We start from the raw sequence: 25,481 nt of genomic DNA on the forward strand, positions 1-25,481 counted from the left end.
TTTAACGAAGCGTAAGTCTCAGCCGACTTCTAAGAAGCGTTTCATTTCCCATTTCGTCTCATATTACACAGCCACACTCGGCTTGAGCCAAAGATTTGCAAATTCACATGTTTTGCTATTGATGGCTTAGTGGTGATTGTAGTTGTATTATTATTTACCGGCGAAGAAAACCACAAATGCCGCAAAACACCAACGGTTATACTGATAATGTTAGTAGGCAAACAAATGCATACTTACGTCTTAGTCGGTAGTGTTGACGACTGGCATCGTCGTTAACTTCGATGCTGTCTTTAACGTTGGCTTTCTTCGTAGGTATGCATTTCATACATACACACATATATACAATTACCATTTTTGCTGTTGTTTTAGCCAACGTCTTCGTAGCAAACCCGTTGAAGTCGTGCACTCGCCCGTTGGTCTATGAGAAAAATGAAAATCTAAGCTCATCGGCTGTCGTTGCCTCCTTTGTTTGGACCAATGAAGAAGTTTCTGTTGGTCGTTTGAGTTTTCAGACGTTTCGTATTCATTCATTCAGTGTGACGACGGCGACCTTGGTGGACACGATAGCGCGTAAAGTATGCCTACTTTGGCCTAACGGTGTATTGAAGTGTATTCACAAAAAAAAAAAAAAAAAAAAAAACAGTATGGGAACAGTGATGAACTGAGATTGAACAAAAAATTATAAAAAAGGGCAAAGGAAGCAGTGATGGAGTGATATTAGAAACTAAAAAAATATTTGTAAATAAAGTTTTCTTAAAAACTCACACAAGAAAAGGTTTGTGAAAGTTTAAGAATGTGTTGAAAAAAAAACTAGAAAACTTACTAAATTGAGATGACAACAAAAGTTTGAGTAAAGAAGTAATGAGCAAATATAAAAAATTTTGAATGTAGCTAAACAATTTAAAATACTTCAAATGAATAGTTATAAAATATTGTGTAGCAATTATGTATTATTTGAAAAAAAAAAACAACAAAAAGCGAACAAAAATTATATCAAAAATGTGAAAAGAACTAAAAATTCATAATGAAGACTTGTCTTAAACTTAGGCTTGTTTGGGAAATTATGAAAGAAACAAATAAAACATATTTTAATAGATAAAATAAAATCAAATGTAAACTCTTTTAAACTACTAAAAAAATTATATGAAAAATTACTTGAACAAAAGAATTTCAACTAAATAAAATATGCGACCAAATTAAATTAAGAAGATAAAAATATGAAGCTTAGCAAATTTCATACATAAGTAAAATGAAAAAAAAAAAAAAAAATAATAATAATAATAAAAAAGTTATAAAAATAAATTTTTACAAAACAAAGTAAAAAAATAACAAAAAAAATTTGAATTAAATCCAACATTAAAGAAAAAACAATGCACAAAAAAATACAACTATAAGTGTTGTAAATAAATAAAGTTAAGAAAATTATGCTTAAAGAAATAAAATATAAAGTAAGCAAAAAATTTATAAGAAAATTAAATAAAGCAAATCTGATATATTGGGCGTTTTTGTCTAAACTAAACCTTCAATAATTTTTCTGCTCGGTTAGAAAAAAATTTCAATTGAAAAAAAACAAAAAAAGCTAAGCGAGTTGTTAAATAAGTTAAGTCATTATTAAAAAAAAAAAATTAAAAAAAAAATGTTTATGAAAATGTGAATTTTTTTTTTTAATATTTAATAAAAAAAAAATATGCATGATATAAAAAAAATATATATGATATATTTTTTATCACTTCGTAGAACTAAAATTTCTCATTACCTCTATAATATATTATTCTATCTAAAAAAAAATAAAGTAAATAAAGAAATAAATAGACAGAGTAAAAAAAGTATTTATAAATTTTGGACAATACCCAAATAAAGCAGTGCTAAATAGCTTAAGCCAATTCGTTAAAGGAATAGCTTTTAGTAGATAAAATAAAATGGCTTTAAATTAAAAAACATGTTCGTAAAAATAAAGAAATAAAGAGCAATTAAAAAATAAAAGCTAAAAAATAAAAAAAATGTATTAATATACAAACAAAAAAAAAATCAAAAAAAAAAATTGCGATTATTATAGAAAGTAGTAATAAAATACCATTAATACAATATCGTTAGCTTAAATCACAAAGGCCCTGAGCCTACCGATTTTTCGAAAATGCGTATTTCGCAGGCTCTGTTATTTATGTCATGTAAGAAAACACCCTCTGTAAAAATTTGAATTTCTTAGAGCAAATAACAACGGAGATATGAGTTTTAAAAATACATATATGCATATAGTGAATGTAAAAATAAATTGTTTTTTGCTTCTCCAGTAAAATTTTTAATTTGTTTGTTAGGGCCTTTGTGAATTAAGCTAAGAATAGAAAGAATTCTTTCTTTTTTAAATAATGTTATTTCATTACCACTTTCTATAATAGTTAATTTTTTTTTTTATTTTCTTTCTTTTGATGTTTTTATATTGTAACGAATTTAGTGAAATTCCGCTTATTTGCAACCTTCTACTAACGTTCGTATCGCTAAACTGTTGGATAAATAACTCCAGTATTCAATAAGGCAAAATGGTTTTTATTAAAGTACTCCACAATAACACTTCTACTTCTTGACAGATAGCGTGCTTAAATCAAAATGAATCGTCGTGCCGCAGCTGCAGCTTTAACACTCTTTTGTTTCCTCGTTGACATATTTCTAGGCGTTTCTATTTCTAGAATTTTACTAGCTATAAATTTCTCAGCTATAACTACAGGTGCACGATTTTTATAGCTTCTCGCATAGCCCCTGCGCGTGTATATGTGAGTGATACTTCCACAGATAATTGCCTACTTTTGGGAGCATCTCAGATAAGATATATTAATGTGTTTGTGCGTCTCTCTCCGCTGCGTGTACGTACATATGTGTAGACATAATGCATAATGATTGATTCGTTTATGTAGATACAAGTGACTGCCTGCGTTATTGTTGTTGTGGCTTCATTTACTTAGCATCAGACTAGTGATGTGAGTATCACTTAGTGTCACTAATATTCGTCACAATATCTTTCATGGAAATGAAAAGGTATTCTAATTCTGACACGAATATCAAAATTATAAGTCCTTGAAGGAGAAGAGATAGACCCTCTAATAAGTATACTGAAATGATCAGGATGAGAAGATGAGTTGAGTTAGCCATACGCCCCTGTCTGTTTGAACGCAAACTAGATATCTTGAGATAACTTGATAAAATTTTGTTAGTAGGTATATTTTGGTGTCCAATTAGATAATAGTCGGAACCGAGCGGATCGGACCAATATAGCATATATCCCCCAAACCACCGATTTTGCATAAAATTCAAATTTCATCAGATGATTTCGTATATATCACTTATTGTAGTCTGAAAAAATCTTGTGCTTCATCGTAACTTCCTCCTCGTTTTACCAGCTAGAAGCTTCAAATTGCACCAAATGCTTACGTATGTAGCACACATTTTTGTCTGAAAAAATTGAAGAGATTGGTTGTAAATATGTATAGCATATATACCCAACAACCGTTAGAAGCTTCAAATTTCACTAAGAACATATGAATTTCAAAGATTAATAAAACTTTTATTGTTGTTTTCTATGGTTTCATATAAAGAAACAAAAAAGTACTATAAAATTTATCTTCCTATTTTTTAATTGTATTATCTTTTGAAATCGTTTGTTAGATAATCAATATTTTTCGCCTTGAAGTAGTAAAACATTGAAATTCGGATAAGGTATTGGTTCCGTAATGAATGTAGATGAAATTATACATTTTTGGAGCTGCAAGACATAAAAGATTTGTTCGTAGACGAAACAGAAATAAAGTTGGAAGCCAATATATGAATCAGTCTATGAAAAGAAGGTTTTTGGCCTCTTAATCCAGAGTTTGAGGGTATATTGGATATTCTAAGGACGTACAGTTTATGTACGACTAGATCTTCAAATTGTGGTATATTTTGCCAAGAGCATGTTTTCACCGTCAAAAAATTCAATTGATGTTACACGATAATGCGCCAAAAAGCAGTTCTTTCAAGGAGCGCTCGGGGAATTTTCGTATAATTTGATTGCTGAGCTTATTTTAGCTCACAAAACAGGAATCCGAAAAAAAAATGTGAGGCAGACTGCTCCTTACTTGTTTTTCTTTAATTCAATTTTATAAAATTTTTTTATCTAGCTATTTTTATAAATTTATTGGTTTCTGTTCTATTTTTAGTTTATATTGCTATTTACTTTAATTTTTAAATATGTAGTATAAAGTTTATGTTCAAGAATATAACAAAAAAAAATTTGTTTTTTTAAATCAGTTAAAATAAAGAAAAGTAAAATGAAGTGAAAAAAGTTTAACCAGAAAAAAAGCAATAAAAACATAAATGAGACAAAATAAAATGTGATGAAAAGCAAAAATGTTTTTTAATAAAACTATAAACCAAATTTGGTTTTCAAACTAATTTTCATAATCCACAAAATTGTGCAGATGCAGCAGCAACTGAGTGCATTTAATGTGGGAAAACGACTCTAATTGAATCCAAAGTATTACTAAAATTGACCAAAACAAAATTTTATTAAAAAATAAAAAATAAATAAATAAATAAAAATAAAATAAAATTAAAATAAAATAAAATTAAACAAAATAAAATAATATAAAATAAAATATAACAAAATAATGTAAAACTAAATAAAATAAAATAAAATAAATTATATAAATAAAATGGAATACAAAAAATAAACCTAATTTAAATAAAAAAAAAAATTAATAAAAAATAAAATTAAAATAAATTGACTCAAATTAAATGAATCAAAAAAATTATGAATAAAATGCAACTAAAATGAACTAAAATACATTAAAATCAAGCTGTTTCAATTTTTCCTATAATTATTAACTAAATTTAACACAAAGATATTTTGTGTATGTGTTCATTAAGGTGGAGTGATACCCTATGGATTTTTTTTTGTAATGGCCTAGCAACGAAAAGTTGTCTTTATAAGAGTTAACCAAAACCACCAAATATTATTTTCGTATAATGGCGTTTTGAGGTGCCCCCAGCCCCAAGAAGTTGAGCAAAATAATCGCGATTTTACAAAGCTCATTATTTACATATTTATTTTATTTCTTTTTTAATATACATAACTTTAGTAAAATTACATATTATAACTAAAACCGACAAATCTTAAATGGTGTTTTACAGTTTTTTTGTTGATTATAGTATATTTCTAATCAAGTGTATAAGTAAAAGTTTCAGTAGGCTTTGAAATCAATGAGCACAATAACAACAAGCGAAAGTAAATCAATGACAAAAAAAAAAAAAAAACAAAAAAAAATTTTGTACCTACCGTTTTTTTCAAAGTTTAGTTGCGTTGGGGTACCTCTAAACATACGATGAATCAAATAAAAATTTTCTACCTTATTTCTGGTCTAGAAAGGCAACTTTCTGGAGGTCAGCCAAAAGCGATTTCGAAAAAAAAAATAAATTCACTCCACCCTAGTGTTCATTTTCGGAATAAATTAATAAAAAATCTTCATCATTTACAGTTTTCTATTAATCGAATCCAGGGCAGTGTTAAACAAAACTTAAAAGAAAATATTTGACATAGCATATTTTTTTGACAAAACAAACAATAAAAGTTTTATGTTTTATAAAAAGAAAACATATAAAATAAACAGAGAATTAAAAGAAAATAAAAACACTACTTTTGTGGAATTATAAGAAATAAACTAAGTGAGAAACTCAAAAAGCTGAGATATCTAGCCAACAAGAGTACATTATAAAAAATATTTAAAGTCTTGATTTTGTATAGAAAAATCAATAAACATAACATTTTTAAAACACTGTGACGCTGTAAAACATGCACTAAATAAAGCAGCAATAACTGCAGAGCACATGCAGTAAAAAATGAGTAAGTACTTACTACGTTCAACCGATTTTCTCAATATAACCATTTAGTAATTGATATTAGAGAAAAATTGTAAGTTTACAAACGGCGATGGTTACCAGGACATGTTTCTGAATTTCACTTCTTCATCAGCTAGCTTTTCGGGAGCTGAGCGTTAAACACGAATCTCCAACATTCATATCAGTGCAAGCCTTTAGCTGCTAAGCCATATGAATGTCCCGTTGTTCGCTGTACAATTGGTCTCTAAGAGTTGCCTTTTTGTTTATATATCCCTTTTGACCCTTTTAACCATTTAGGTTTTCAATAAAAATTCTTATAGATATTCATTAATCTATTACCAGCTTTTGTCGCTTAAAAATATAAGAATATTCATACCTTTTTACTGGTATAAGAGTTGATTACATTCAACACGGTGTCTACACACCACAACCATAATAAAGTAAAACTTGACGGCAATCGTGGCCTAGCATTGGCTTTTTGATTACTTTTAACACGGCAGCCACAAATATAAATTATAGGGAACAGAAGCGAATAATTCAGAAAAAATATTTGGCATGTTTAAAAACCGACAAAAGGAATGATTTTAGCTTTTATTATCTGTTAATTACTTATATTTTAAATTTTGTTGACAAAATAAAATGGACACCACTCACTGTCACTACCCAAAAATAGAAAAAGGTTTAATCTGGCCACAACGGAGTTCGTGATTGATTAATAAGAACATGTGTAAAAATAATTTGAAAGATGTCGCTTTGTGGCCGCCGTCGTGAATGTAATTATGCTTATAAGCTGCGAAGTCACTTTCATTCCATTAGAACTCAGTAAAATTGTCACCAAGTTAGCGATGTCGAAACTGAGTTAAGCGCCCGTTATTAAAAGCATAACATAGACTTGACTTGACTTGACTTGGGAGCTGTCACTTAGGTATCTGCTTAGGAAGTCGGCCGTGTTTTGATTTTCTACGTAAGTTCTAAGTGCCGTTGGCTTTTGGGATGCCATTTATGCTTTTAAACTTTATTTTGAAGTTTATTTGAGAGCGAATGCATCTATTTGTGATTTTCTTTTAATTTTTAAGTAAGTACAATGAAGATCGTATGTGCTTAAGGCTAAGTTGCCAAGTCAAGTCTATGCCAAGTATGAGTAATGGAAGCTTTAGTGAGACGCACAGCTATTATCGCAATTGAATGATCGTTAGTTAAAATTTCGACAAGCTGCATCGTTAAAAGTTAGTGGTGAGTTTGCCTACTGATCGCATACTTATCATCAAAGCTGTTTTTAGTGAGTTATGCATGTAAGGTGGTCATTGGAATTGGAGATTGTGGGAATCATTCAATACTCTTACCAGTAATCTTAATCAGATAAAATCAATGCATCAGTGATTTGTGCTGCTATCAAATGCTAGATGTCCTAGTGGTATATGTATATTAGAGCGGATTAAATTGTATGGATGGATTTTTTTTCATCAGGAGTATAGCAAAAGCGTAATCTACATATGATTCTAAGAAAAATTGTGGAAGACACCATAGCGTAAGTCCGATTTCGAGTCCCGACTTTTGCAAAATAGATATTTTGCCATATGAATGTAGGGTTTGGCCTTAGCTGGTTCTCCATCGCTGCATATGCCAATTAATTGATCTATTGACAGTTTTTTGCTATTGAAGAATTCATTTAATTTTTTTAGTTTGTGTTTTGCATTTTCCTCTTCACCCAAATTAGCATTTCCAAGTAATTCAGCATTAGGCTCTTTTAGAACAACTAAATGGAATTCTTTTACCATATTTGTATGAAATTTCTCATTAGTTTTCTCTCTAGTTAATGAATAATTTTTTCTGTCATCGAAAGAAAATGTAATCATGTCGGAATCTATGTATCGTTTACGAAGCACTTCATCTCTAGCTTTAATTTTTTCTCTTGCAACTTTAGATTTATCCATTATGACAAGTTCACCACGAACATCCCTCTCATTTATATCTTCGAAAAGGACTGTTACTAAACATGAAGCAACTCTATTTGAAACACCGAATCTGTCACACATCATAGCAAAATTTATAGCATCGTATCGTTGAGTATAATGTCCTCGTTTCATTGTAACAGATACTTCTGCAACTGCTTCATTTTCAATTTGTGCTTCACCTGTTTCCATATCTGTACCAAGTGGTTTGTATGTTGGATCGTCACTAACTGTTGACATTGTTGGTATTGTTGTAAGTGTTTCTTCTACAATGTCATCCATATATTTGGTAGCGTGAATTTTCTATCATTATGTTGTTCCATCATAAATCCTTTTAAATGGTTTGGTATTAAACCACATGAGCATTCTGTTGTTTTTAACTTGCATTTACATTTTCCAATGTAAAATAATTGATTTGTTGATAGTACGAATGCTGTAAATTCCTGAACTTTTTTTCTGTTTTTAATGCTTTTGTGATATTTTTCAATTAAAATATTCAGTTTTCTTAGAATACTACGTCTATCAATTAGTTGAATATTTAATTTATTCCAAATTTCAACCAATTTATCAATTACATGAGGAGTAAAATTTTTATGCGAAAACATTTTATTTTGCATTTTAGCATGATCACTTAAAAAGAAATAAAATCTTAAAATGTCACGACTAGACGGTAAATTCAGATAATTTATTTCACTTGATAAACCAAATGCAATGATATCGTGTTCAAGTATATGCGATAAAGTGGATTCAGATGATGTAGAAGGATTTGGCTCCACCATTTTAAATTTAAATACAAAAACCTGTAAAGAAAAAAAATTTTCCATAAGACATTTGTTAAAAATGATAATATAGTAGTTAAAAGTTCATTTTAGGCTAATATCTCATAATTTAAACATGATATCTCTACTAAAATTCAAAAACACTATAGATATTAATACATATTCAGAAATGTACGTAAAATACCTTTAAAGTAAGCTCAATATGATATTTTTCCTATAATTCTATCAGAATCTATGACGATTTTTTGGCCAAACCCTACATTCATATGGAAAAATATATATTTAGCAAAAGTCGGGGACTCGAAATCGGACTTACAGCTATGGTGTCTTCAACAATTTTTCTTAGAATGATCTGTAGATTACGTTTTCGCTATACTCCTAATGAAAAAAAATTGACCCGCTCTAATATACATATATCTGCTATGTACATATACTGCTACTTAGTCACAGGATAAAGGACCAATACTGATACTTAGCATAGACTTGACTTGACTTGACCTGGCGTAAACTTGAAAACTTAGCCAGGATTATACTCCAATTAGCGCATACAGTCTGGCATCATAATCAGCTTTGAAATTTATTTTTAAATAAATGTCAATTTGTATAACAAAATGTCAAAACGAAATGGAAACAAACAAATGGTAACATGCAATGTTCATTCAACAGAACTGTAATGACAGTTCTCAAGTCAAGTCAAGTCTATGCTAAGTATCAGTAATGGGCCCTTTAGCATTTCAGGCTATCATAGCTTATTGTAACTGTGACGAGAGTTATGTTTTGGGGCTGTAACGAAATGCAGATTCCATCAGAGTCAAGTTTATTTCAAGCTATTGGTGCGATTTGATGTGATTTGAGACAATGTGACAAAGTATTTAGTACATCATAAAACAATTAAATTAATATTTTCTGTTAACTATATTTTCTACCATGGAACTAAACTAAACTTTTGTTCAACTTGAGCTCTTATCTGAAAAAACCCATCATGCGAAACAAGGCTGCCGATTCACAGTTATTTTCATAGAAACCGATAAATTTGATGAAACTACCCAGCCAGCATTTTTTGAAAATTTTGATCAAAAAATATTCAAATATCATACCCTAAGATGATTAAAAACGTTCAAATTTAAAAGCATTTTCTGTTCGAATATTAGCGTATCGTCGGGAGAAAAATGTACCATAAATGTGATTATTCTTGAATAATCATTTATGATTCATATTTCGAAACGCTTTTTATTCATATTTGATATCATTGTAAAATTGAGCTTTAATTGTTTTAGAGTAATATTTGACTGCTTTTCAGAGCATATTCGTGAATATATTTCAATCGTTTTGGTTTAGATTTTTGACTCATTTTTGAATGCGATTATGATGCATTTATTCTTCATATCTCATTCAAAATAAGATACTACATAATAATCTTATTTCATCAGGGGAATAAAGCATGCGGAAGTGAGCTATTTGAACCACAGGTCGCTCGCAAACAAACTTGACGGATATTCACCTGCGACTACAACATCCAACATCAGCTATGATCGTCAATATCTTAAAATACGATACGGTACGGGATGTTGAAGACATATCCAGGTACATATGTCAAGAGAGTTTCACTTACCTGGTCAAATAGCTCACAACTTTTGTATTGTCCAACTATTATGTATTATCTGGGAAGCCGAAGGTGGAGAAATGGTTGGAGAAATCTTCGGGCATGAGCAGTATTTGCATTAAATTGTCTTAATAATAAAAATTTAATATACATATTTTTTCTGAACTTCATGATTGAAAAAATGTGTGTATGTGAAAAAAATAAGTTTTTCAATGAAAAGTAAAATTTTAACAAGTATAAAACTCATTATTCAGTTAACAAATATAGTCAGAAAAGATTCAGAAAGGTGAATTAAAAATGATTATAAATGTTTGATCACCTAAAGTAAACACATTTGATTCAAATATGATTCCAAAATGTGATTGAAAAACTATATTCAGTTTTTGTTCATCGAAAGGTAAGCATATTTGATTATTCTTTTTGTTGACTTTTATGAAATATTAAAATTTAATTATCAAAGGAATTCAAAAATGATTCCAAAACGTGATCGAAAAATGATTTTCAGTTTTTGATCATCAAAGGTATTCATATTTGATTATTTCTTTTGTTCAATTGTATGATAACTCATTATTTAGTCAGAAAGAAGAATCAAATTGTATTTATATGTAGGGAAATTCAAAATTTAATCATCTAAATGCCGTGTGGGTAACTTTATATGTAAGCACCGAGTTAGTTAGCGACTAGCTTCATCAAAAAATATGAAAACAATTTAGCGAAATTGGTAAACATATTTTATTTATTGTTTTTTTTTTTTTAATATGTGTAATTTGCAGGGAGTTTTTCATAAAACTATACGAACCGATACTATCAACAAGTGCTAGAATATGTGCAATGTTGCAAGGCATGAACGTTTTGTGAATTAGCGCGTTGCAGCTAGACATGCAGATGTTGCAGGCAACTTTAACTATTTGCACCCTGCGACACCCTATAGGAAGCAAAGGTATTTATGAATATGTGCATAGCTGCATATATACAAATATTTTTATATATGTATTTCCTCACAAACACCCATATTTGCCGGTAAAACAAAGCCCTATCATAGCGCATTATCGGTGTTGGTTGCGCGGCAGTTTAAATCATTAGCTGTTGGCTTGGTTAACTAACTCAGAGAAGGAGGATGCTGAACTGCATGAGCGTACAAAGAGTCAATGTGCTGTTGGCATGCAATAACACAGTGGCGGCAATCAATGCATGCGGGCAATGAAAGGTTAAAAGATAGGAAGATAGGTGATATAAACAAATATTGAGAAGTGAAAAAAAGTTAAACAAAAATATGTACAATCTCTCACCGCTTGTTGCCATTGAGTGGCTGGAGTTTTGAATATTTTTTTGTTTTGTATCCAGCCTGGGAAAGTGGCACGATTTGGTAGTAGTGAGGATGGCAAGCGAGTTCCATGAAATTTCCGCAAAATTGCGTGTGAGCGAATTTGGTGATGATTCCAGTAATGCAAAATTTTGTAGACGCATGCGCTTGTTCGTGTGTATGTGCGCGTGCGCGTTTACTCAGTCGGCTGCAGTTACTCTTGATTCCCTTTATGTTATCACGACTGCGTTGCCAATGTACAAAAAACAAAAAAAAAAAAAAAAAACAAAACACCAACACAGATGCCAAACCACAACAATAGTCATAATCATGACATGCGGTGTAAATCTAGCAACAGCAATAAATATTTACAAACACTGATAACCCCAACAACAGCCAGTCGCATAATTAATTGTGTGAATTTTGTTTCATTCTCCTTTTTCATCTCCCACCACAACCTTCCCCGATTTACGAATTCACTAGAATGTGTTTGTGTTTGTTTAGCGCTAACTATTGCTGCTATGCATCTTTTATTATTTTATTATACTCAGTTGAGCAGAGCTCACAGAGTATATTAACTTTGATTGCATAACGGTTGGTTGTACAGGTATAAAGGAATCGAGATAGATATAGACTTCCATATATCAAAATCATCAGTATCGAAAAAAAATTCGATTAAGCCATGTCCGTCCGTCCGTCTGTCCGTTAACACGATAAATTGAGTAAATTTTGAGGTATCTTGATGAAATTTGGTACGTAGGTTCCTGGGCACTCATCTCAGATCGCTATTTAAAATGAACGATATCGAACTATAACCACGCCCACTTTTTCGATATCGAAAATTTCGAAAAATCGAAAAAGTGCGATAATTCATTACCAAATACGCATTAAGCGATGAAACTTGGCAGGTGAGTTGAGCTTGTGACGCAGAATAGAAAACTAGTAAAATTTTGGACAATGGGAGTGGCACCTCCCACTTTTAAATGAAGGTAATTTAGAAGTTTTGCAAGCTGTAATTTGGCAGATGTTGAAGATATCATGATGAAATTTGGCAGGAACGTTACCCTTATTACTCTATGTCTGCTTAATAAAAATTAGCAAAATCGGAAAACGACCACGCCCACTTTTTAAAAAAGTTTTTTTTTAAATTCAAATTTTAAAAGAAAAGTTAATATCTTTACAGCATATAAGTAAATTATGCCAACATTCAACTCCAGTAATAATATGGTCCGAAAAAATACAAAAATAAAAGAAAATTTCAAAATGGCCGTGGCTTCGCCCTTTTTCATTTAATTTGTCTATGATGCTTGTAATGCCATAAGTCGAACAAAAATTAACCAATCCTTGTGAAATTTGGTAGGGTCTTAGCTTCTAGGACGATAACAGTTTTCTGTGAAAAAGGGCGAAATCGGTTGAAGCCACGCCCAGTTTTTATACACAGTCGACCGTCTGTCCTTCCGCTCGGCCGTTAACACGATAACTTGAGCAAAAATCGATATATCTTTACTAAACTCAGTTCACTTACTTATCTGAACTCACTTTGTATTGGTGTAAAAAATGGCCGAAATCCGACTATGACCACGCCTACTTTTTCGATATCGAAAATTACGAAAAATGAAAAAAATGCCATAATTATATACCAAAGACCAAAAAATGGATGAAACATGGTAATTGTATTAGTCTATTGACGCAAAATATAACTTTAGAAAAAAACTTGGTAAAATGGGTGTGACACCTACCATATTAAGTAGAAGAAAATGAAAAAGTTTTGCAGGGCGAAATCAAAAGCCCTTGGAATCTTGGAAGGAATACTGTACGTGGTATTACATATATAAATAAACTAGCGGTACCCGACAGATGATGTTCTGGATCACCCTGGTCCACATTTTGGTAGATATCTCGAAAACGCCTTCACATATACAATTAAGGGCCACTCCCTTTTAAAATCCTCATTAATACCTTTAATTTGATACCCATATCGTACAAACACATTCTAGAGTCACCCCTGCTCCACGTTTATGGCGATATCTCGAAAAGGCGTTCACATATAGAACTAAGGCCCACTCCTTTTTAAAATACTCATTAACACCTTTCATTTGATACCCATATCGTACAAACAAATTCTAGAGTCACCCCTGGTCCACCTTTATGTCGATATCTCGAAAAGGCGTCCACCTATAGATCTAAGGCCCACGCCTTTTAAAATACTCATTAACACCTTTCATTTGATACTCATATCGTACAAAAAAATTCTAGAGTCACTCCTGACCCACCTTTATGGCGATATCTCGAAAAGGCGTCCACCTATAGAACTAAGGCCCACTCCCTTTTAAAATACTCATTAACACCTTTCATTTGATACCCATATCGTACACAAAAGTTCTAGAGTCACCCCTGGTCCACCTTTATGTCGATATCTCGAAAAGGCGTCCACCTATAGAACTAAGGCCCACGCCTTTTTAAAATACTCATTAACACCTTTCATTTGATACTCATATCGTACAAAAAAATTCTAGAGTCACTCCTGACCCACCTTTATGGCGATATCTCGAAAAGGCGTTCACATATAGAACTAAGGCCCACGCCCTCTTAAAATACTCATTAACACCTTTCATTTGATACTCATATCGTACAAACAAATTCTAGAGTCACTCCTGGTCCATCTTTATGGCGATATCTCGAAAAGGCGTCCATCTGTAGTACTTAGGCCCACGCTCTTTTAAAATACTCATTAATACCTTTTATTTGATACCCATATCGTGCAAAATAAATTCTAGAGTCACCCCTGGTTCACCTTTATGGCGATATCTCGAAAAGACGTCCACCTATAGAACTTAGGCCCACTCCCTTTTAAAATTATCATTAACACATTTCATTTGATACCCATATCGTACAAACAAATTCTCGAGTCAGGCCTGGTCCACCTTTATGGCGATATCCCTAAATGGCGTCCATCTATAGATCTATGGCCCACTTCCTCTTAAAAAACTCTTTAATACCTTCCATTTGATACACATGTCATACAAACACATTCCGGGGTTACCCTAGGTTCCTTTTACAACATGGTGATTTCCCTTACTTTGTCTCCACAGCTCTCAACTGAGTATGTAATGTTCGGTTACACCCGAACTTAGCCTTCCTTACTTGTTTTTAATTTCGTTTTAAAGCTGTTGTACTCACACTATGATAATGAAGAGCTTGCCGAATGCCTGACTTGAATGATTTAATAATCATATCATATCATCTTGTTTTTTTTTTTTAATAATCAACATTATATAGACAGGTACTATGTACAAGTAAATAAACCATATTTTACCGTTAATTATTCATAGAAAAATTCTGCTCCATTTGAGTGCGCTAACTTGCGCTTGAACGCTTGCATGTAGTTGGGATGTTTATGAAGTTGTTCGAGAGTCAAGCATTGTCGCTTATGTTCGAAGTTTGTATGCCACACTGAGAAGAATTTAAATTAAATTTTTTTTTGCAACAAAAGTGGAATGAAATGAAATAAAACAAATTAAATTCAAATGGAACAAAAAAAATTGGATTGAAAAAAAAAAACAATAAAATAAAATTATGAAATAACATAAAATAAAATAATACAAAATAAAATAAAAAAATAAATAAGGTAAAGTAAAATACAAAAAAGAAAAATAAGTTAAATAAAGAAAGAAAAAAAAATATATAAAATAAAAAAAATTTAAAAAAATATAAAATCGAAAATCGAAAAATTAAATTAAATTTAACCAAAATAAAATAATAAGATAATGCAAAGGAAAAATTTGAATAAAATAATATCAAATAAAATAAAATCATATCAAATAAAAAAGAATAAAATAAAATAAAGTAAACAAAAAATAAAATAAAACAAAATAAATTTAAATATAATGGAATATAATTAAAAAAAGTATGACAAAATAAAACAAATTTAATTTTAAATAAAATAAAATGAAATAAGTTTGAAAAAAGAAGTAAATATATAAAAAAAAATGAAATAACGCAGTGCATTTTCACTGCTGAGTGGAATATCGTCCTATCCCGTCTGAAAATGCGTTATTTAACACAACTTTTGAATAACGTCCTATCACATAATTCAGTTGCCGTACACACTATCTCAGAAAGTTTTTCATGAACTTATGTCCAAATGTATTAAATTTGTGTTCAAATAAGGCATTTTCGAAACAAATTCTGGCGTTCTTCAAGCGAATTCCGAGATAGAACGCTTTTGAAACATATTCTGAAATAGGCTGATATTCAAAAGTATTCTACAGTAAGGCGTTTTCGAAAGGGCAGATGAGATAGGGTGATATTCCACTCAGCAGTCGATATGTACGTTTTGAAACACACTTTATATGTTTGTGCCTAAATTTCTTGCGCAACCCGTCAAATAAACAAAACATGACAATGTCCATGAATTTTTCTATTCAAGTGTGATTATGTATAATAATTTGCAATAATATGGTATGTTATATACGTTGGGCTATGTATATGGGGTATTCCATCCCATTTCGACCAATTTTGAACCCGACCCCTTTAGAATTGGCTGAAAGTTTTTCTCCTTTTTCTAGCTTACGAAAGACGTTTTTCAGAAGTTTTTCAAATTTTTTCATCCAACTCAAAAAAAGTTATGAATTTAAAAAAAACACCGTTTTTGTTTTCAAAATGCTATAACTTTTTCAAAAATTGACCGTTTGGGATCTTTTTTTTTTTAATTTGTTTTTAAATGTACTTTTCGGAAAAAATTCCAAAAAATTTTTAGTTTTTTTTTTTTTGTAATTTTGCAGTTTTTCGAGATTTTTCGAATTTCGCCTGTTTTTTTCTCATAAAAAACTTCAATCAATTCTGAAATCATCCCCACTAATCCCGGAGTGGGCCGAGAATTTTTTTTTTTTATTTAATTGAAAAAAAAAACTTTAAAATTTTTTTTTGTATTTTTCCGAAAAGTACATTTAAAAACATATTAAAAAAAAAATGATCCCAAACGGTAAATTTTTGAAAAAGTTATAGCATTTTGAAAAAACATAGTTTTTTTTTTTCAAAATATTTAAAACTTATTTTGAGTTTCTTCAGTTTTGCGCATTTTTCAAAAAAACTAAATGCAAAAATTTATAGAAATTATTTTAATCAATGAAGTTTTAGTAAGTTCTGCAGCTAATTTTGGGTTTACTATGTTAGAACACGGCTAAACTCAAACTATACTTTCATATGACGCACGCTTTACAAGTCCGGCACAGACTACTGACCTTTACATCTCAATAATAAATTATAATTTTGTTCGAACGGTTTATTCACCTAACGGCGAATCATCATGGTATACTTATTGAATTTAAATACAAGTATTGAAAACCTAACAGGTAAACGGTTGTTAATAAGTATCGTTTATACTTTCATTTTATGCCTAGTGTACATGGGCTATATGCATCCCAGAGTGGTTGGGTTCGAACTATGAATATTAACATTTGCAACTCAACTAAATTGCATGTTAGCGTGTGAGAATATAACAAAAATTATTTACTTCTCCATCTAACTGAGATTGTCAGCAATTCGTATTAATATGTTTGCTGTCTTTTATGTATATCCGACTGTTATTTTATTTATTATTATTTTGTTAATCTTTCGTTATTATTTAATTTATGCTTGAAGGATGGCATTACGATTAGCAAAGGGCAATTTAATTGTTTGAACCCTGAAATCTTTGTGATGGCAAAAACATTAAAACATAAAAATATAAGTAAATATATATTATAACTGACGAAGAAAATATGTAATAATAATAATACCTACTTCGACGCTAAATTGAGTACTTACCTATGTAAGCATGTGTTATCTTTAGACTCCGAAAGTACTCAGCCGATTTTGTTAAAATTTCCAGTTAAGCTTCTTAGCAACCCAGAGAATGTTCCTGTTCTTTTTTAAAGATCAAGCACCCATTATTTGGATTTGGTTTACGTTTTTTTTTAACTTGCTAAGCTTAGGGATTTACGAAGCTTAGGTCGAGGTAAAGTTGAAACAAATTATTGTGCAGTTAAGAGTTTGTATTGACCGTGCCGTAAAATTTCACTAAAAAAACGACGGTTCCTATAAAAATAAATAAATAAATGTAAAGCGCGATAACCTCCGAACAGATCTAAGGCCGAGCTTCTCTTCCAATTTGCGTCGTGGTCCTCTTGATTTTCCTAAATTGGCCTGACGGGACCTACATGTTTTATGCCGACCCCGAACGGCATCTGCAAGGCAGCTGATTTTTCACTGAGAGCGCTTCATGGCAGAAAAACACCCGGAGCGCTTGCCAAACACTGCTGAGGGGCGACCCCGCTTAGACTAATTTTCTTCTAATTGAAAAACCTTATTTCTAAAATTTTGATGTTGCTTTGCCCGGGGTGTGAACCCAGGGCATACGGTGTGGTAGGCGGAGTACGCTACCATCACACCACGGTGGCCGATGGTTCCTATACTCTACCAATAAAAACATAAACAATTGTACAAAGCTAAGCTTTTGAAGACCTACTATTAGCTATTTACACTATATGTGGACATAAAAACTGCAGGTGCTTCAATAAATGCTTGCTTAAATTTTATTGAAGATAAAAAAGTGATGCAGCAAGATGTCAGTAGATAACATTTCAGTGCCAAACTCATAAAAGAAGGTCGTTAATAGAGTTAGTGTGCCAGAATTACGAAATGACTAATAAAGTGCTTATAAAATAATAAACATTTTATTTTGAAAACGCTAAGTAAAAACTCACATGCATATAATCGTAAAGGCTAACTATCTCGCAAGCTACAAAAATAAATGTAGTAAATAGTAAAAAATTAGTAAGGCGAGTACCTGCTGACAAGTAGCAAAACCAAACAACCCATTGAGACGTCAACACTGAGTATGAAAAAACCACAACAATTTAACAAATAAAAGCAAAAACATTAATAGCTAACTAAAAGATGTTTAAGTGATCGTAAAAACAAATTGCAAAAGACTGCAGACATGAAAAATTATAAATAAAAAAAAGGTGAAGAAAAAAGCAGAAGCTGTGCCAAGATACAGCGGAGATGTTGGTTAACAATAAGAAAGTGGAGTTAGAAATAAAAAAATGGGTTTGTGTACTGACATATGTACGCGCCGCAGAAGTTATACTTCTATGGCACAAAAAATAGTTTCTAATTGCAGGCAAATAATTAGTTACAATAAAATAATAAAAGTACTGGAAAAAGATATTCAACAAAGTCTATAAAGTCTAGTTTAAATTTGAAAAATTAAACAAATAAATACTTTCTTACATTAAGTGGCATATTATGTATTACACAATGAGTCGTATACACTCGTATGAACCAGAATTCGTATGATATAAGAGCATTCATTCACCTCAGTGAGTGACAATAAACCTAATTGCCTTTGTGGAATTTTTGGTATTATATAGGCCAAGGGCTACCTACATATATATACTAAATTTTAGGCAAATCGAACAGTGAATATAATGTGTTTGAATCTATAGGTTCCTGGTCCACTTCTCGGAAAGAAACTTCACAAGAACACTCTCAGGATTGCTGTAAATCTATCCTGCAAATTTAAATAAATTATGCGGAGTGGTTTCGGGACTCATGCGCTGCATACAAACATATAAACATCCTTTTGTCTAAGAATTTTAACGAAATGATTAAAATTTGTAACGAAAGGATATTTTCCAAGAGATGTATGTATTCTTAACCATTAACAACATTAACACGCATAGCATACATCCATAAAGGGCCTTAGAGAGAAAATCCGGGCCCGGGACTAAACAATTTACGGTCCCCTTATAAAACATCCCCTAATACATTTGATTAATTTGAATTAATGACGTCTCATTCATGAATCTTTATTGATTACACCAAAAAAAAATGTTTGCCACATCAACTAACTGATTTTTGGACTAAGAGCTGAATATAAAATTAACACAGAATATTTACTATTTATACTATTTTATTTTAACGTAGAAATAAAATTCTCTGTTAACAGCTACTTATTGTTTCAAATAATCTTTCCTAGTTATTTGGTAACATTTTAATACATTTCTGATAAATTTAATGATGATTATAAATTTTAATTATTCAATATAGAAGGTTCGGATATCAAAGAGTGGCTTTTCTTGCTTTATTCGCTGCAAAATTTCAATAACATCAAAATTTAACTGTGTTGGCTAAAACGGATACAACGCAAAGCGTGGCTAGTCCTAAAACTCGCTCTTTAGATGAACACGATCTATGAAAGTTTTTGATTCTTGAAAGGACGCTGAAAGAACGCTCTGCACCTAGCTACAGTGACAGGTATAGTGCAAAAGATACGTAAAGCAACACAAATGTTGCGGAAAATTGTATACAGATTTTGAACATAGACGGCATTTAGCAATTCCAATGGTGACAGACCTTTATCAAAATTTGCTCCGTAAATGTGTTTGAAGTGAATTATTTCGCATTCTAAGCTTTGAGATGTGTCCGACTTGTATTTTTCGACAAATTTTGCTGTCCATGTCTTCAAATTGCCACAACAAGGAAAACGTCTTGCTCAAATTTCTCATAGCTGCAAATCGTTCAGTAATGCCAGTGATTACACACTCAGCACTAAAGTGATTAAATTGTGAATTTCCCTACATATCAACACAATTTGATTACTCCTTGCCCCTAAATACTGATTTTTTATACATTTGAACAAAACAAATAATAAAAACTTATTACCTTCAATGATTAAAAACTGAAAATCATTTTTTAATCACTTTCTGAAATGATTTTTGAATTACTTTGGTGATTAAATTTTGAAATGAACGAAGAGAATAATAAAATTAGTTTACTTTTGATGATCAATAACCGAAAACAATTTTTCAATCATATTTTGGAATAACTTTTGAATTACATTCGTTTACCTTCGGCGATCCAAAATTTAAAATTATTTTTCAATCAACTTTCTTAATCTTTTCAGACTACTCTAGTTGACTAAATAATGAATGTTTTACTTATGGTATAAATATTACCAGGTAAAATCATTTACTCTTCCTGGCGGCCATAATGGTTTTTTGATTTTTAAAAAAATTTTAGAATCACTCTCTTAAACTTTGTGGAAATGTCAAACCAAGGTAAATACAAAAAAAATTGTTGGTTTGACATTTTTCACTTTTTTTAAAAAAATAAAATTCTTATGAAATAAGTGAAAAAATATTTCGAAAAGTTTTGAAACCGGTTTTTATGTATATGGCAAAAATGGATGTCTCGTCCTATTTTTGCAAAGGGACAAAGGGAAATACCTTACCTCTAAACCTCTTCTAATTAAGAAGCGAATGTTGGAGTCCACCCCTATTGATTTTTCATTCATATTTCTTCACTTGGTTGATACGTCTTTAACCCTTAAATATGCTGAAACTTTACTTTATAAGATATCAGCAGTCTCAAGTGACTTCGGTACTGCGGAAAAAATTATTTTGGAGGTATTCTTTGGCCAAACTTTTCCTCGCGGTTGGAAGCTATATTTTTAATTGGCGCTTAACCGTTTAGGTGATGCTGGTCGTTACGTAACAAGTTACTCCAGCTAACGCTGTTTCGGGATAACTGACGCCAACAGGGGGCACCAAGATAGATCAAAGTTTTCCCCCACCTGCTTCTCCGAAACCAGTGGAGATCTTCCCATAACTTGCCCACGCCAGCAAAAACGCTGTTAGCTGACCTAATCATGTGAAAACGGCTTCATAGCTTAAAAGGACATTAATCGGAAAAGTGAAGCTTCTCAAGGCCAAAATAATGACATATCAATTTGAACAATCGGACGTCAAATAACCAAGTTACAACGAAAAAACCTTTTTGGCTGTATTTCGAAGGATCAAAAAAAAAAAAAATTAAAAAAAAATTTTTCCGAAACCCTCTCAACATAATCTTCAAATTTAGGGGCGGACATTAGCAACCTTTTTTTCGACCCAGTCTAAATGATAATAGATGTTGTTGGATGTTTTAGTCGTGTGTGAACATCGGTCAAGTTAATTATTGCCAATTACCTGCTGTTCAAATAGCTCACCTTCGAACTTTCGGATGCTTTCATCCGCTGATGAAATATGATTATTATATAGTATTTCATTATGTATTAAATATGATGGAAAAATGAATCATAATCGTACTCACAAATGATTCAAAAACATAATGTAATATGATTGAAAAATGTTCTTAGATATGATCAAAAAATGATTGTGAAAAGTAATCAAAATATTCCAAAACAAGTAAAGCACAATCTTCCAAAAATTTCAAATATGATGGAAAAAAGAATAAGAAGTGTTTAAAAATATGAATCATAAATGATTATTCAAGAATAACCACATTTGAGGTAGACTTTTCTCACCACGATGCATTGATTTTGGAATAAAAAATATTTTTAAATTTGAACGTTTTCAATCATCTGGGGGTATGATTTTTTGATAAAAATTATCAAAAAATGCTGGCTGGGTACCGAATCAACGATCACCAGGAATGTATTGTTTTTAAAATCAGACTTTGAATCGTCCGTAATCATCTGATTTAAATTATCTTCAGAACGTCTTTTGGGTTTTCTCTTTCGAATGTCCGGAAACTTTGGCGAGATGTTCAATTGAATAGCAACTGTTTTGCATTCGTTTAAAATTGTATCCCATTGGTTCCTGGTCAACTTCAAATCAGCTAATAAGGCATCCAGATATCGGACCTCAACATCTATGGTGGCGTCTCTAGCTTGGAGGACCACGTTTCTTTCATTAATGGTAGTCAGTATTTTGAACCAAATTGAGGACAGCAAGATACATTTGAACTTGTTGATGTACTTAAGAATGCCGGTAATATCTCCGCATGCTTGCGCAGTCAAATTTGGCTTTTGGCTGAAATACTATGAAGAGAGCTCGGTACATTTTTTTTTTTTAAGATGTCCCATCGTTGTGGAGTGCTGCTGAAAATAGTAAAACATTTTGGTACAACTCCGGAGAAAGTAATTGCAGCCGTACACCATTCTGCAGCATCAACACCACATAAATTGAGACTGTGGGTTGCACAAGGCGAGTAATCAGCATTCGAGTTTTTGTCGAAAATGTGACGTAGTGCTCAGTTGTAAGCTCCTTTCATATTGGCGCCGTTATCGTACCCTTGTGCACGACAATCTTTTAATGGGATTTCATGTTTACCTAGAGTATGGCAAATTAGACCACTTTTTTGGTTACAATTCACGAAAGCCAAAAACCGTCTTGAATTGTAAAATTTGTTGTTTTCGAATTGAAATGGAGTTAGCTCAAAATGAACGTAGTCAACGTGATAGCAAAATATATCAAAATAGCATCAACGATAATAGCAAAATACTTGGCTTTCTTGCCTTATTTCTTTGACTTCTTCAGATCGCAAAAACTCATTATTCACCGTACCGATATCGAAGTCATTTAAATAATCTGAACTTTGATACAGAGTTGGTGGTATTGTTGGAAGACTTTTTGAAGATAAACCTTCATCAGTGTCACCACGAAAATTTTACGATTTCGGATTCATGTAAACATACATTTGCACATGAAACAACTAAAGACTCTCCTGAATTAAAACAAGTAAGGAAGGCTAAGTTCGGGTGTAACCGAACATAACATACTCAGTTGAGAGCTATGGAGACAAAATAAGGAAAATCAATCTGGGGTAACCCTGGAATGTGGTTGTATAACATGTGTATCAAATGAAAGGTATTAAAGAGTATTTTAAGAGAGAATAGGCCATAGTTCTATGGATGAACGCCATTTAGGGATATCGCCATAAAGGTAGACCAGGGCTGACTCTAGAATTTGTTTGTACGATATGGGTATCAAATGAAAGGTGTTACTGAGCATTTTAAGAGGCAGTGGGCCTTAGGTCTATCGGTGGACGCCTTTTCGAGATGTCCCCATTAAGGTGGACCAGGGGTGATTCTATAATGTGTTTGTACGATATGGGTATCAAATGAAAGCTGTTAATGAGTATTTTGAAAAGGAGTGATCCTTAGTTCCATAGGTGGACGCCGTTTCGAGATATCGCCATAAAGGTGGACCAGGGGTGTCTCTAGAATGTGTTTGTACGATATGGGAATCAAATGAAAGGTGTTACTGAGCATTTTAAGAGGGAGTGGGCATTAGGTCTATAGGTGGGCGCCTTTTCGAGATATCGCCATTAGGGTGGGCCAGGGCTGACTCTAGAATGTGTTTGTACGATATGTGCATCAAACGAAAGGTGTTACTGAGCATTTTAAGAGGGAGTGGGCATTAGGTCTATAGGTGGACGCCCTTTCGAGATATCGCCATTAGGGTGGGCCAGGGGTGACTCTAGAATGTTTGTACGATATGGGTATCAAACGAAAGGTGTTACTGAGCATTTTAAGAGGGAGTGGGCATTAGGTCTATAGGTGGACGCCTTTTCGAGATATCGCCATTAGGGTGGGCCAGGGGTGACTCTAGAATGTGTTTGTACGATATGGGTATCAAATGAAAGGTGGTAAGGAGTATTTTAAAAGGGAGTAATCCTTAGTTCTATAGGTGGACGCCTTTTCGAGATATCGCCATAAAGGTGGACCAAGGGTGACTCTAGAATGTTTGTACGATATGGGTATCAAACGAAAGGTGTTACTGAGCATTTTAAGAGGGAGTGGGCATTAGGTCTATAGGTGGACGCCTTTTCGAGATATCGCCATTAGGGTGGGCCAGGATGACTCTAGAATGTGTTTGTACGATATGGGTATCAAATGAAAGGTGGTAATGAGTATTTTAAAAGGGAGTAATCCTTAGTTCTATAGGTGGACGCCTTTTCGAGATATCGCCATAAAGCTGGACCAAGGGTGACTCTAGAATGTTTGTACGGTATGGGTATCAAACGAAAGGTGTTACTGAGCATTTTAAGAGGGAGTGGGCATTAGGTCTATAGGTGGACGCCTTTTCGAGATATCGCCATTAGGGTGGGCCAGGGTGACTCTAGAATGTGTTTGTAAGATATGGGTATCAAATGAAAGGTGGTAATGAGTATTTTAAAAGGGAGTAATCCTTAGTTCTATAGGTGGACGCCTTTTCGAGATATCGCCATTAGGGTGGGCCAGGTGTGACTCTAGAATGTTTGTACGATATGGGTATCAAACGAAAGGTGTTACTAAGCATTTTAAGAGGGAGTGGGCATTAGGTCTATAGGTGGACGCCTTTTCGAGATATCGCCATTAGGGTGGGACAGGGGTGACTCTAGAATGTTTGTATGATATTGGTATCAAACGAAGGGTGTTACTGAGCATTTTAAGAGGGAGTGTACATTAGGTCTATAGGTGGACGCCTTTTCGAGATATCGCCATTAGGGTGGGCCAGGGGTGACTCTAGAATGTTTGTACGATATGGGTATCAAACGAAAGGTGTTACTGAGCATTTTAAGAGGGAGTGGACATTAGGTCTATAGGTGGACGCCTATTCGAGATATCGCCATTAGGGTGGGCCAGGGTGACTCTAGAATGTGTTTGTACGATATGGGTATCAAATGAAAGGTGGTAATGAGTATTTTAAAAGGGAGTAATCCTTAGTTCTATAGGTGGACGCCTTTTCGAAATATCGCCATTAGGGTGGACCAGGTGTGACTCTAGAATGTTTGTACGATATGGGTGTCAAACGAAAGCTGTTACTGAGCATTTTAAGAGGGAGTGGGCACTAGGTCTATAGGTGGACGCCTTTTCGAGATATTGCCATTAGGGTGGGCCAGGGGTGACTCTAGAATGTTTGTACGATATGGGTATCAAACGAAAGGTGTTACTGAGCATTTTAAGAGGGAGTGGACACTAGGTCTATAGGTGGACGCCTTTTCGAGATATCGCCATTAGGGTGGGCCAGGGGTTACTCTAGAATGTTTGTACGATATGGGTATCAAACGAAAGGTGTTACTGAGCATTTTAAGAGAGAGGGGGCATTAGTTCTATAGGTGGACGCCTTTTCGAGATATCGCCATTAGGGTGGGACAGGGGTGACTCT

The 25,481-nt window shown here is 32.6% G+C and overlaps 1 protein-coding gene across 7 annotated transcripts in view; it reads left to right on the top strand.

Moving 5' to 3' along the window:
- Positions 1–550: 550 nt before the first annotated feature.
- Positions 551–25,481, top strand: part of sha (shavenoid) — a 224,125-nt gene continuing 199,194 nt past the window's right edge. Inside the window, exons 1-3 of one of the 7 annotated variants that reach the window (XM_067774601.1) lie at positions 551–887; positions 5,505–5,869; positions 10,973–11,139. The gene's annotated coding sequence lies outside the window, so the exon portion shown is untranslated. Of the gene's footprint in view, positions 888–1,076; positions 1,113–5,504; positions 5,870–10,972; positions 11,140–25,481 lie in introns of those variants that run through there. The other 6 variants (XM_067774602.1, XM_067774605.1, XM_067774603.1 and 3 more) reach the window with 6 other exon arrangements.

The sequence above is a fragment of the Eurosta solidaginis genome, chromosome 3 (genome assembly GCF_040869045.1).
Source record: "Eurosta solidaginis isolate ZX-2024a chromosome 3, ASM4086904v1, whole genome shotgun sequence".
NCBI classification, from domain to species: Eukaryota; Metazoa; Arthropoda; class Insecta; order Diptera; family Tephritidae; genus Eurosta; species Eurosta solidaginis.